A 15,361-nucleotide genomic window follows, 5' to 3' on the forward strand; every position below is an offset into this window, starting at 1 on the left:
TGGCATATGACAAACAATATATGGCAAATAGCACATAAAGGTATAGAAAATAACTAATTCTAGCCTTAGTTGCCATTTTTGATAATTTTGATCATTTTGCCATAGGTTCTATATTCCTAAGTGTAATAGACCTAACATCTTATACCAAAGATTTTTAATCACTATGTGCCAATTAGATTGACTCTAGAAAACTCCTCAAATTTGATTGGCACATTCTAATCACCTTAGGAATAATTCTTAATTTCATTTTCAAGGCTTGATTATACCTTGAAAAATCCTAAAGTGCCACCTTTTGCCATGATTAGGTTAACTACCTATTCAAGTAAGGTTGACACACCCTAACTAATCTAGCATGATGAAATCACGCTCCTAGGAACCCAATACCTATTGGAGCTCATTGGGTTCACTAAATATTCACTAGGGATGACTTCCCTAGCAACCCTCCTAATGACCCTCCTAATGACCCTCCTAGGCTTTGAAGCCTTGGCCATTTGGGACTCATCAATATCAACTCTAGGGGTGACTCCCCTTGTGACTTTGGTGTTGTTCTTTCTAACCCTAGGTTTTTTTCCATAATCGAATGAAACATTATGATAATTGGGCTTGACTACTTGGGACTTAGGTTTGTGGCCCAAACCTTTCTTGTCCTTGGACTTAGGGTTTTTGACCCCTAGACCCTAGAGTCGACTTCTCTAAATTCTTAAGGGCCTTTTCTAAATTGTTAAGTCTTGACCTCAAGGCTTGATTTTCCTTTTCTAATACCTCAAGTTTTAATTTGTCATTTTTCTTTGAGGTATACCTAGGCATATGTCTAGTTGTTTTGGGATTCCTACCTAGGTTTTCCTTAACCTTAGATGAGTCAATTCTAGGGTTGGTTTTTCTAGTATTGTCCTTATCTAGACTAACATGTTTGGCACCTAAGCACGTGTATCAGTTACTATAGTTATCATGCTTATCATCATTGGCAATTGCAATAAAGCTACTAGCATGTTTCTTATTAGAATTGCAATAATGTGCCTTAAAATGTACCTTAGGGTTTGCCTTAGCTCCCCCTATAGACGTGCTCGGTCTCTTGTCCTTGTGAGATTGCCTCCCTCTCGGACATTGACTCCTATAGTGTCCCTTTCGCTTGCATTGGAAGCACACCACGTGCTCCTTGCCTTTGCGTGTCGGGACTCCGGCTTCCTTGACCTTTGGCGCCGGTGGAGTCTTCCTAACCCTCTTTGGACACTTACTCTTGTAATGCCCAAATTCCCTACACTCAAAGCACATTATGTGTAATTTATTTGAAATTAAATGGCTTGAGTTACCTAGGGTTGAGGATGGATGTGAGCTCTCTTCTTCATCCCTTCCGGAGATAGAAGTTTCTTCTTCTTGCTCCGAACTTGAAGAAGAACTCTCCTCCTCTTCTTCTTTAGATGTTGAGTGGCCCTCAACTTCTAAATCCATTCCTCCACGAAGTGAGCTACTTGGCTCACTTGACTCTTCTTCATGACTTGAAGTGGAGTTCTCCTCATGGAACTTTGCCAAGTTGTTCCACAACTCCTTGGCATCGTTATATCCACCTATTCTACACAAAACATCATTAGGTAAAGAAAATTCAAGAATTTTCGTTACCTCATCGTTGATTGTGGATTGGTGGATTTGCTCCTTCGTCTACTTTTTCTTCTCTAGGGTTTTTCCGTCTTTATCCACCGGATGGGTAAACCCTACTTGCACACAACTCCAATGAACTAGGTTAGTCATAAGAAAATACTTCAACCTTACCTTACAAAACGCGAAGTCGTCGCGATCGTAGAAGGGTGGAATCGTGACGTCTTCTCCAAGTTGATCCATTCTCTAGCTTGTGCTCCCCCGGGTGTTAATCCGACGAAGAGCAACCTTGCTCTGATACCACTTGTAAGGATCGACGGTCGCGGCTAGAGAGGGGGGGTGTGAATAGCCGCCCCAAATTCTCGTGTTTCTTCCTACAATTAGGGTTAGCGCAGCGGAAATGAAACCGTAGAAACGAAAAGGAAGAAGACAAACCTCAAACTCGATGGATGTAACGAGGTTCGGAGGTGATACTCCTACTCCTCGGCATGTCCGTAAGGTGGACGAGCCCTATCAATCCATCGGTGGATGAGTCCCCGGAGAACCGGCTAATAAATACTCCTTGTGGGTGGAGAAACCTCGCCACAATAGCTTGCAACAGCAATATGGAAATACAAAGAAGAGCAAGAACAAAATACACAATGAATGTACAAATACTCGCTTGCCTTCTCGTCGACTGAAGTCCCGGATGAAGCACCAACTTCACGGACGAATGCCAACAAGCAACTCAGTCGAAGAAGCTCACACGAAGCTTCGGAGCTCAGCAAAGCTCAAGAGCACAGCTTTTAGAAGAACAGCAGCTCAGTTCAGAGAAGAGAGAAGAAGAAAGAAGTAGCCCCTCTGTAAAAGCCCTCAGCCTCTTTTATACTTGCATCCACCTGCGAAGAAGAAGCCAGCAGACAGCAGAAGACAGAAGACCATTGTGAGCCAACGGATAGTTCTGGACCGATCAGGCTCCAACCTGATCGGTCCACACAGTCCCTGATCGGTCTTGGGGACCGATCAGGCTAAGCCTGGACCGATCAGGCTATGTCCTGATCGGTCCAGGAAGACCCTGATCGGTCCTTGGGACCGATCAGAGCTTCCTCTGATCGGTCCAGGGACCGATAAGCATGCATGTCCCTTCCTTTTTCTCCCGAACTTCTTGCCTTCTGATCGTTGTTTCCTGACCGGTCTGTAGACCGATCAGATAACACTTAGTAGGCTACTGTTTGGTTACTGATCGGTCACCAGACCGATCCAGATACCCAATGTATCACTGGATCGATCCACTGATCGATCCAGAGCTTGGTTTTTGCCCAAACCAAGTCCCAAGCCTTCCAAACCAACATCCGGTCAACCTTGACCTGTTGGTACATCATGCTTAGCATCCGGTCACTCCCTTGACCTGCTAAGACTCCCCACCAAGTGTCCGGTCAATCCCTATGACCCACTTGGACTTTTCTCTTCGTGCCAAGTATCCGGTCACTCCCTTGACCTACTTGACCTTCACAACACCAGATGTCCGATCAGCCTTGATCCATCTGGATTTTTCCTTGCCCGGCTTCACTCACCAGGACTTTCCCTTGCCTGGCTTCACTCACCAGGACTTTCACCAACTGCCTGGCTTCACTCACCAGAACTTTCACTTTCACCTAGCTTCACTCACTAGGGTTTTCACTTGGCTTCACTCACCAGGATTTCCAATCTGCCTGGCTTCACTCACCAGGACTTTTTCGTCTACCTGGCTTCACTCACCAGGACTTTCCATCTGCCTGGCTTCACTCACCAGGACTTTCACCTGGCTTCACTCACCAAGATTTTCCATCTTCCTTCCTGATCTAAAGAACGAGCTACCGAGCCCTCTCTGCCCTAGTCCGGAGAACGAGCTACCGAGCCCTCTCCGACTTCCACTTGCCAAGTTCCCATACTTGGACTTCTCCGTGCCAAGTCAACTCACCTCGGGTCAACCAGGTCAACCTTGACCAAGGGTTGCACCCACAACCTCCCAAGTTTCTGTTCTTGTCAAACATTAAGATACAACTTGAGTCAGGTCAACTCGAGTCAGGTCAACCAGGTCAACCTTGACCTAAGGTTGTACCAACAATCTCCCATCAAAATACAATTCTTGTGTTCTCGTCAAACATCAAAATACAACTCGAGTCAGGTCAACTCGAGTCGGGTCAACCAGGTCAACCTTGACCAAGGTTGCACCAACACTTTTTGTACTGACTTAGTAAAAGAACTAGACCTTAGTTATTATGGAACTGTGTGCTCTTAATCCTAATATAATAACAAGCATGTATATTTAATATTTATTTCTTTGACTTATCAAAGGGTGAGGTTTAGCTCGATAAATCAATATGCCCGATAAGTTGGGAAATGATATTACTTATAGTATGTGTTGTTGATTATAGAAGGAATCTATGTCCTAGTTATCTAGGTTGAGATTGTCCCCAAGAGGAGCTCATAAGGATTGCCATGTAAATCCTGCAGGTGGACCTAGTCCAACATGACAATAAAGTTGGGTGGTACTACTCTTGGAGCTAGATATTAATTAAATGAGTTGTAAGTAACTCATTTAATTAGTGGACATTCGTAATCATAAACACAGGGAGACTAACACACTCATGATAAGAAGGAGCTCATAATGTAATTTGGGATTGGTGCGGTAGTGCGGTAATAACTCTCTAGTGGAATGAGTTATTTTCGATGAACTTGAGTTGTGTGTTCGGGGCGAGCACGGGATACTCAAGCTCATCGGAAGGCCAAAACCAATTTCTCCTCAAGGTCCCTATTGTAGCCTCAACAAAGCCTCAAGTCCATCGAAAGAAAAGCCTATCTTGGTGTCCAAGAAGGGGCCGGTTCATTGCTTGGTGACCAAGCAATGGTCGGCCACATATTTTCTAGAAGTGGCCGGCCCTTGGCTTGGGCAAGGGGGCCGGCCGCAATATTTAAATTAGGAAGGTTGTTTTTGATTTTTTAAATTTCCTCAGATATTCACAATTTGTAAAAAGAGAGATTTTAAAAATTTATAAAATTTTCCTAATTTAAATTAGGCCACAAGGTTTTAAAAGAGAGTTGTAAAATTTATAAAACTTTCTTTTAAAAAAGAAATATTATTAGAGATGTTTTAAATTTTAAAACTTGGTTTTAAATTTTAAAACTTTCCTTTTAATATCCACATTAGAAAAAAAAGAGAGTTTGTAAAATTTTATTAGAAGTTTTCTTCTTTTAAATTTTATAAAAAAAATTTTCTTTCTTTCCCTTTTAATAAGTGGCCGGCCACCTTGCTTGGTGCCCAAGCAAGGGGTCGGTCAAATAATTAAACATCGACAAATAGTTGTTTAATTAATAAATCAATCTAGGATTATTAATTAAAAGGAAAGAAAAAGAAAAAATTAAAAGGAAATAGGAATGAATCTAATTTTTTATAAAACTCTTTCCATAATTTTCCGTTGGGAAACTAATATAAAAAGGGGGGAAGGGGAGGCCTTGAAAAACATAACAATTGATATTGTGTTGTTGGAGATCATCAAGTGGCCGGCCCCTCTCCCTCTCTTCCCTTTGCTCTCTTTTGCTCCTTTGTGTTGGTGGTGGTCGAATTCTAGAGAAGGAGGAGAAGCTTTCCGGGTGGTGTTCGTCTTGGAGGATCGTCGCCCACACGACGTCTAAGAGGAGGCGAGGGATATGGCAGAAGATCTTGAGGTTTTTAGCATACAAGGAAGAGGTATAACTAGTATTTAATTTCCGCATCATACTAGTTAATTTTTCTTTATATAAATACCAAATACAAGAGGCATTCGATTCTTGTTTTTCGAATTTAATTTCGATGTTGTGTTCTTTTATTTTTTCCTCGTGATTTGATTGTTCGTTTTGGTTAACCTAGAGTTATATAAGGAAATTAAATATTAACTTTCCTTAAAAGGCTTTGTCTAGTTAGTGGTGGTTGCTCCCATATCCAAGAAGGCCAAGTGCCTCGCCATGCAGCACTGGAAGCCAATTTTGGAAACTAATATTTAATTGAATTTATAACCTAGGTGATTTGGATTAAACGTGTTAAGTTCCGCAGGAGATCCAAATCTAAACATAAAAGAACATATAAGTTAAACTTGGAATCAAATGTGTTAAGTTCCGCAGGAGATACAAGTTTAATTGAAAAGAACACATGGTAGCTAGGAAAGGTTCATATCACGTACAAAATTTTTGTACAGTGGAGCCATTGGGTTTTCCGAGTAGCAACCAACAATTGGTATCAGAGCTAGGGTTTTGCCTCTGTGTATTTGGTATTAGTTTAATTATGCACATGTCATACATAATTTAGGCAGGTTAATAGTAGGATGTGCTAACTTTGTGGATGCAGGATCCAACTATTATGGCTTATAGTTATTATGTGTGTAATTGGACCCTTGGACATGTCAAGGGCATTTATTATGTGTGTATGATTGTATTATAAAATACAGCAGGAGCTGTATTTAGTTTTATTTGGATTTTAATTTTTGATCTAGATACATGTACATTCCTTTTATGGAATATACGATCGATGGATGTAAATTTTATTTTATGGTCGATCTAGTTTACATGTACATTTCTTCGAGGAATATAGGATCGAAAAATGTAAAATTCTATTTATGTCGCGGATCGAATCTTGCAAGGCGTGGAACCTTTTGAGGATCAGAGTGGTGCAGCGGAACAAGGAGCAAGATGGATGCGACAACTAGACCCGGTGGCGGTGGCCAAAGATGGCAGCAGCTAGGAATGACGACACATGGAGGACAACAATAGATAAAAGCCATAATAGTTGAAAATTAGTTTTTCTATTTATTGCTTTTGTATTGTGCTGTGTGAATGTTAGTGTACATGTTTAGTAGGCTAGCATCAACAAAATTCCTCACTTTAAATAACTAAGTGGGAGAGGAATTTATTTTAGTGAATTCCACGGTCTCCATTACTGGTTTGTAAGTGATGCAAACAAACTTGCGCGTTGGCTCTGAGTGTCTTCCTCCATATCGGATGAGTTTGTTTGTGGATCACTAGATCAAACTTCCATTTCGGATGACTATAGGAAATTAATTAAGAGCGTGTGATCTTCCCCATCGGAAGGGCACAATCTTATTAATGGACTTAGTGTCAAGTAATGGTATACACTTAGGCACGTCTAATAGTATCCTCCCTATCGGAGTCACTGCTATTATTTATGTGACCGAAGGAAACCAACTATTAATTTTATTTGTCGAAAAGTTAGGTTGACAAGATAATAAAATTAATGGGATATACCCTCCTTTTACAAATGTTGAATTTGTATACATCCACACTATCGTGGCATACAAAATTCACGGTGTTTTAAGGTGTTAGTTAATTTAAAATAGTATTGTTTGAGGAATCAATATTATTCTAAATTTAGAGTTCTGACCAAAATTTATTTTGTGATTCTTAGGATGACTTTCAACCCACTGGCCATTATTCTAAAAGAAAACAGACTTACTGGTCCCAACTATATAGATTGGAAAAGAAACCTGGACATTGTTTTAACTGCTAAGGGTTATAAGTTTGTACTGTTAGAGGAATGCCCAGAAACACCTAGCAATGATTCTACCCCAGAGGAGATTCTGCATCATAGTAAATGGGTAAAAACTGATGAGATGGCACGGTGTTACATCTTGGCTTCGATGTCAAATGTATTGCAACATCAGCATCAGGACTTACCAACAGCCTATGATGTAATGAACAATCTCAAGGAACTCTTCGGACATCAGAATCGGGCTACTAGGCAAGAGGCAATGAGAAAACTGATGACAGCCACCTTGACTGAGGGGACTCCCGTGAGGGATCATATTTTCAAGATGATGGCTTACTTAAACGAAATACAAGTTCTTGGAGGGGAAATTGATGGGGAAACCCAGGTCGATATCATCCTCCAAACGCTGCCCAGAAGTTTTGAGCATTTTCGCCTGAACTATAATATGAATAAAAGGATGTATTCATTGGTGGAACTTCTGACAGAACTTCAAGCAGCAGAAGGGTTGTTTCGTTAACATTCTCAAATTCACTATGCTGAAAATGGTTCTACTTCTAAGCCGAAAGGCAAGAAGAAGAAGAAACAAAATGACTCAGCAAAGAAGGTGAATAAACCTCAAGGTGCAGGACAAAAAGCTGGAATAAAGAAGCCGAAGGGAAAGTGCTTTATTTGCAAGTAGACTGGATATTGGAAGGCAGACTGTCCTCGTAGGAAACAGAATAATAAAGGTATATCTCATACTCTAGTAGTTGAAACATGTTTAGCGGTGTTATCTACCAGCACCTGGTGTGTAGATACAGGAGCCACTGATCATGTCTGCAATTCTTTGCAGGGGTTCCAGGAAACCCGATGAGAGATAATTGTCTACATGGGCAATGCTACTAAGGTGGCGGCTGTTGCTGTGGGAGACGTCTACTTATCATTTGATAGGAATAGGAAATTGGTTTTAAGGAATTGTCTTTATGTACCCAGTTTTAGAAAGAATTTAATTTCAGTTTCTAAACTGTATTTGGATGGATATTCAGTTTCCTTTAGTAACAATGTGGTTATAAAGAGAAATAAAGTGATTATCTGTTCTGGTGCATTGGTTGGCAATTTATATACTTTAAATCCAATTTCCCCCACAAAGCAAAATATGGAAATTAATAACATATCTTCTAACTCTAATAAGAGAAAAGAACCTTCGGAAATGAACCAAACACACCTTTGGCATCTAAGGCTTGGTCATATTAACTTGAGTAGGATTCAAAGGCTTGTAGCTGATGGACTCTTGGTTCCATTAGAGTTGGAAAACTTTCCAACGTGTGAATCCTGCTTGGAAGGTAAGATGACCAAGAGACCTTTTAAGGCCAAGGGGTATAGAGCCAAAGAAGCGTTAGCATTAGTTCATTCTGATTTGTGTGGTCCTATATCTATCCAGGATAGAGGTGGCTTTGAATATTTTGTCTCTTTTATAGACGATTATTCAAGATATGGATACATTTACCTAATGCACCGCAAGTCTGAGTGCTTTGATAAGTTCAAAGAGTACAAGGCTGATGTGGAGAAACGTCTAGGTAAAAGTATCAAGACACTATGGTCTGATCGTGGTGGCGAATACCTCTTAGGAGAGTTTAGGAATTACTTATCAGAGATTGGAATTCAATCCCAATTATCCGCACCTGGTACACCCCAACAGAATGGTGTGGCAGAACGAAGGAATATGACTCTTATGGAGATGGTTAGATCGATGATGAGTTATTCAGAATTACCAAATTCATTTTGGGGATACGCTCTGGAAACAACAGCGCACATTCTGAACTTAGTACCTTCTAAATCAGTATCTTCTACTCCCACAGAATTATGGAATGGGCGGAAGCCCAGTCTAAGACATATTCAGATTTGGGGTAGTCCAGCACATGTGCTGAAACAAGATGCTGATAAGTTAAAATCTCGTATAGAAGTTCGTATGTTTGTGGGGTATCCCAGAGGAATGAAAGACGGTTTATTTTATAGTCCTAAAGACCAGAAGGTTATTGTTAGCACCAATGCCCAGTTTTTAGAAGAAGACTATATAATAGATCACAAGCCCAGTAGTAAAATTATTCTAGAAGAACTTAGAGAGGACACGTCTACTTCAGTACCAACAGTACAAGATGAAGTACCACAAGAGACTGCAACACGTGTCACACATGATACACAACCACAGACGGTGCCTCGTCGTAGTGGGAGGGTTGTAAGGCAGCCCGAGAGATTCATGTTTTTGGGTGAGTCTTCGGACTTGATCCCAGGCAAACATGAACCAGATCCCCGGACATATGATGAAGCACTCCAAGATATAGATGCAGTATCTTGGCAAAAGATAATGAATTCCGAAATAGAATCTATGTATTCTAATAAGGTCTGGGAGCTTGTAGAACCACCTGATGGTGTAAAAGCCATTGGATGCAAGTGGATCTATAAAAGGAAAAGAGGGACAGATGGGAAGGTAGAGACCTTCAAAGCAAGGCTTGTTGCGAAGGGGTACACTTAGAAAGAGGGAATCGATTATGAGGAGACCTTTTCGCCGGTAACTATGCTTAAGTCTATCCGGATACTCTTATCCATTGCCGCTCATATGGATTATGAGATTTGGCAAATGGATGTCAAGACAGCTTTCCTTAATGGAAGTCTTGAAGAAAACATCCATATGAAGCAACCAGAAGGGTTCATTGAAAAGGGCAAAGAGCATCTAGTGTGCAAGCTTAATCGGTCCATTTATGGACTGAAGCAAGCTTCAAGATCTTGAAACATCCGGTTTAATGAAGTAATCCAGTCATATGAATTTATTCAGTGTCCGGATGAGTCTTGTATATACAAGAAGTGTAACGGAAACATGGTGGTATTTCTTGTACTATACGTAGATGATATTTTGTTAATTGACAATAATGTCAAGGTATTATCAGACGTAAGGGTATGGTTGTCCAAACAATTTGATATGAAGGACTTAGGAGAATGTGCACACATCCTTGGGATCAAAGTTATAAGGGATCGCAAGAAAAGAATGTTGTGCCTATCCCAAGCTTTATATATAGATACAATCCTTGTTCGTTTCAGCATGCAAAACTCCAAGATGAGTTTCTTACCTTTTAGGCATGGAGTACCCTTATCTAAAGAGATGTCTCCATAAACATCAAAGGAGATTGAGGACATGAAGGCAGTTCCGTATGCTTCGGCTGTAGGAAGCCTTATGTATGCAATGTTGTGTACGAGACCTGATATCTGTTTTGCCATGGGCATGGTTAGCAAATATCAAAGTAACCCTGGCCAAGGACATTGGACTGCAGTAAAACATATATTAAAGTACCTGAGAAGGACTAGAGATTATATGCTAGTTTACCAAGCAGACGATTTACTCCTTGTGGGTTACACGGATTCGGACTTCCAATCAGATAGGGACAACAGTAAGTCTACATCAGTCTATGTGTTTACTTTAGGAGGTGGAGCCATTGCATGGAGGAGTGTTAAGCAGAAATGCGTCTCAGACTCAACCATGGAAGCATAGTTTGTGGCAGCCTCTGAGGCAGCCAAAAAAGTTATATGGCTCAGGAACTTTCTAATGGACTTAGATGTGATTCCTGGTTTGCCCAAGATCGTCACAATTTATTGTGATAATAGTGGAGCAGTTGCAAACTCGAAGGAACCACGAGCACATAAGGCAAGTAAACATATAGAGTGCAAGTACCACCTGATACGAGACATCGTCAAGTAAGGAGAAGTTGTCGTCGCGAAGATAGCATCAGCAGATAACCTGGCAGATCCTTTCACTAAGGCCCTTCCGGCGAAAGCTTTTGATCGGCATGTGGAGGGGATGGGAATCAGATGTATGGAAACAGATATGGCAGCTTAGAATTTTAGTATAAGTGGGAGATTGTTGGAGTGTATACTAAAAAGTTTAGCTTTTGTACACATTTATTTTGAAATAAAGAATCACATTGGTCAAATGTTTACATTTATTTGTTAAATATAATTATTCAATTAATTTATATAGTAGATAACATGGAGTGTGGAGTCACACTTAGAAGATCATGTTGTCGGTTCTCTATAAATTATAAATAGTTGCTCACGACTAAGATGGAAAGGAACAAACCATCAGAATAGACGTAGTGTAATTAAGTATTAGTTTGTCTTGACTAATAAATTACACTGATACAGTTTAAGTGTATTGAGTAGGATCATTTAGATAAGTTCTTTTTGTACTAACTTAGTAAAAGAATTAGATCTTAGTTATTATGGAAGTGTGTGCTCTTAATCTTAATATAATAACAAGCATGTATATTTAATATTTATTTCTTTGACTTATCAAAGGGTGAGGTTTATCTCGATAAATCAATATGCCCGATAAGTTGGGAAATGATATTACTTATAGTATGTGTTGTTGATTATAGAAGGAATCTGTGTCCTAGTTAACTAGGTTGAGAATGTCCTCAAGGGGAGCTCATAAGGATTGCCATGTTAAACCCTGCAGGTGGACCTAGTCCAACTTGACAATAAAGTTGGGTGGTACTACTCTTGGAGCTAGATATTAATTAAATGAGTTGTAAGTAACTCACTTAATTAGTGGACATTCGTAATCTTAAACACAGGGAGACTAACACACTCATGATAAGAAGGAGCCCATAATGTAATTTGGGATTGGTGCGGTAGTGCGGTAATAACTCTCTAGTGGAATGAGTTATTATCGATGAACTTGAGTTGTGTGTTCGGGGCGAGCACGGGATACTCAAGCTCATTGGAAGGCCAAAACCAATTTCTACTCTAGGTCCCTGTTGTAGCCTCAATAAAGCCTCAAGTCCATCCAAAGAAAAACCTATCTTGGTGTCCAAGAAGGGGCCGGTTCATTGCTTGGTGACCAAGCAATGGCCGACCACATATTCTCTAGAAGTGGCCGGCCCTTGCCTTGGGCAAGGGGGCCGACCGTAATATTTAAATTAGGAAGATTTTTTTTGAATTTTTAAATTTCCTCAGATATTTACAATTTGTAAAAAGAGAGATTTTAAAAATTTATAAAATTTTCCTAATTTAAATTAGGCCACAAGGTTTTAAAAGAGAGTTGTAAAATTTATAAAACTTTATTTTAAAAAAGAAATATTATTAGAAATGTTTTAAATTTTAAAACTTAGTTTTAAATTTTAAAACTTTCCTTTTAATATCCACATTAGAAAAAAAGAGAGTTTGTAAAATTTTATTAGAAGTTTTCTTCTTTTAAAGTTTATAAAAAAAATTTTCTTTCTTTCCCTTTTAATAAGTGGCCGGCCACCTTGCTTGGTGCCCAAGCAAGGGGCCGGTCAAATAATTAAACATCAACAAATAGTTGTTTAATTAATAAATCAATCTAGGATTAATTAATTAAAAGGAAAGAAAAAGAAAAAATTAAAAGGAAATAGGAATGAGTCTAATTTTTTATAAAACTCTTTCCATAATTTTCCGTTGGGAAACTAATATAAAAATGGGGGAAGGGGAGACCTTGAAAAACATAACAATTAATATTGTGTTGTTGCAAATCATCAAGTGGCCGGCCCCTCTCCCTCTCTTCCCTTTGCTCTCTTTTGCTCCTTTGTGGTGGTGGTCGCCGAATTCTAGAGAAGGAGGAGAAGCTTTCCGGGCGGTGTTCGTCTTGGAGGATCATCGCCCACATGACATCTAAGAGGAGGCGAGGGATACGACAGAAGATCTCGAGGTTTTTAGCATACAAGGAAGAGGTATAACTAGTATTTAATTTCCGCATCATACTAGTTAATTTTTCTTTGTATAAATACCAAATACAAGAGGCATTCGATTCTTGTTTTTCGAATTTAATTTTGATGTTGTGTTCTTTTTCTTTTTTCCTTGTGATTTGATTGTTCCTTTTGGTTAACCTAGAGTTATATAAGGAAATTAAATATTAACTTTCCTTAAAAGGCTTTGTCTAGTCGGTGGTGGTTGCTCCCATATCCAAGAAGGCCAAGTGCCTCGCCATGCAGCACTGGAAGTCAATTTTGGAAACTAATATTTAATTGAATTTATAACCTAGGTGATTTGGATCAAACGTGTAAGTTCCGCAAGGGATCCAAATCTAAACTTAAAAGAACATATAAGTTAAACTTGGAATCAAACGTGTTAAGTTCTGCAGGAGATACAAATTTAACTTAAAAGAACACATGGTAGCTAGGAAAGGTTCAGATCACGTACAAATTTTTTGTACAGTGGAGCCATTGGGTTTTCCGAGTAGCAACCAACAATCTCAAACAAGTGCAATACATCACAATTGTTACGTCATCGCAAGTACACGGTTACATCGTCAGCAATATAAAAGATTATTGAAACCACAGAGACTGTTGATTAAGAACTAGTTAACTTTGCACGATGAATTATCTAGACAAACGTAAGATTGGTTGGAAAAGAGAGAGTGAAGAAAAGAGAGAATGTAAAGAGTAGAGAAAGAGGGATAGTTGGATTTGGGGATGGATAGATACTAGGATTTCAATTTCACTATGATGCTAATTAATGTCCCTATGCATAGTTCATCTACCTAACTCCATGTTTACACTCATGTAGGAGTTCTAACTAAAGTCTGGTACTATCCTATGAAGATCGCATCGAAGAGTTTGTTGGTTGCTACTCGGAATATCGTACCGGTTCCCCTGTACAAAATTTTGTACAAGTCCTGAACCTTTCCTAACAACCTATTGTATTCTCTAGATATTAAATTCGGAATCGCAAGCAAAACTTAACATTATTGATTCCAAATTCAACTTATCTGTTCTTAGAAGTTTAGACTTGGATCGCAAACGATATTTAACATTATTAATCCAAATCCACCCATGTTGCAAATTCGATTAAATATTTATTTCAGAGATTAGCTTCCAGGCATGGCGAGGCACTTGGCCTTCTTGGGTATGCGATCATCCACCACTTCCTTGACAAAGCCTTTCAACGAAATTGAATATTTAATCTCCTTATAGTAACCCTAGGTTTAACCAATAAGAACAATCGAATCACAAGATCGAAAAACAAAATAAACACAAATTCGAATTATAAATCCAAAACCTAGAAACGTTAGCCTCTTGTGTTTGGTATTTCAAGATCTAAACAAAAAGATGAACTAGTTATGATGCTGAAACTAATAACTAGTTATACCAATTGTAGCTTATAGACCTCACGATCTTCTATCGTATTCCTCTTCTTATCTCGGACGTCGTGTGGGCGACGATCTACCAAGACGAGAATCCACCAAAGCTCCCTTTTTCTCCAAGCAAGTTTTGGCCACCACCTATATTCAAGAGATGAAGAACTTTCGGCCACCAACCAAACTCCAAGGGATGCTAAGAAACAAAGCCTCCTATCTATCTTCTTCCTCTAACAAGATCCGGCCACCACCAAGCTCCTTGAGATGAAGATGTTGCCAGCTACACAAGGAAGAAGAATAGGAGAGGAAGAGGAAGAGGAAGAGAGGGCCGACCACCACCAAGGAAGCGACGAAAAATAGAAGATGTATTGTTATGAGGTGAGACACCTCTACCCTCTCTTTTATATTCCTTGGTCTTGGCAAATAAGGAAAGTTTTAATAAAAATTTCCTTATTTTCCTTGCCATTGAAAGGAAAATTTAATTAATAAAAAAAATTTCTTTTCTCTTATTAATGGCCAGCCACCTCAAATCCTCTAAGAAAGGAAAGTTTTAAACACAAAATTTAAACTTCCTAATTTGTTTCCGGAAATTTTAAAATAAAAATTTCTCTTTTAAAAATTCCCTTTATGGTTGGTTATAAAAGGAAACTTTTATAAATTAAAAGCTCTCTATTAAAACATGAGGATGATTGCAATAAGGAAAGTTTTCTCCAAAATTAAAATCTTCCCTTCAATCTATAAATAAGGAAAGATATCAAACCATTCTCTTAATCCTTTGTAGAAACTATAAAAATGTAAAATTTAATTTTAAAACTCTAATTTAAAATCATGAGGATGGTTACAAAAAAGGAAGTTTTATCAAAAATTAAAATCTTCCTTTTAACTACAAATAAGGAAAGATATCAAACCTTTCTCTTAATCTTTTGTAAAAAGCTACAAAAGAAAATATTAAAATTTTAAACTCTCTTTTAAAACCATGACTTCCACATAAGGAAAGATTTTAAAATAAACTCCTTTTATTTTTTATGTGGCCGACAACCTATGCTTGGGCTCCAAGCTAAGGCCGGCCACCACTTGGTCCATCCAAGGCATACCTTGGCCGGCCCTTGCTTGGGCTCCAAGCTTGGCTTGGTGGGCCACGTAAG

This window comes from Zingiber officinale, chromosome 4A, assembly GCF_018446385.1.
Source record: "Zingiber officinale cultivar Zhangliang chromosome 4A, Zo_v1.1, whole genome shotgun sequence".
NCBI lineage: Eukaryota > Viridiplantae > Streptophyta > Magnoliopsida > Zingiberales > Zingiberaceae > Zingiber > Zingiber officinale.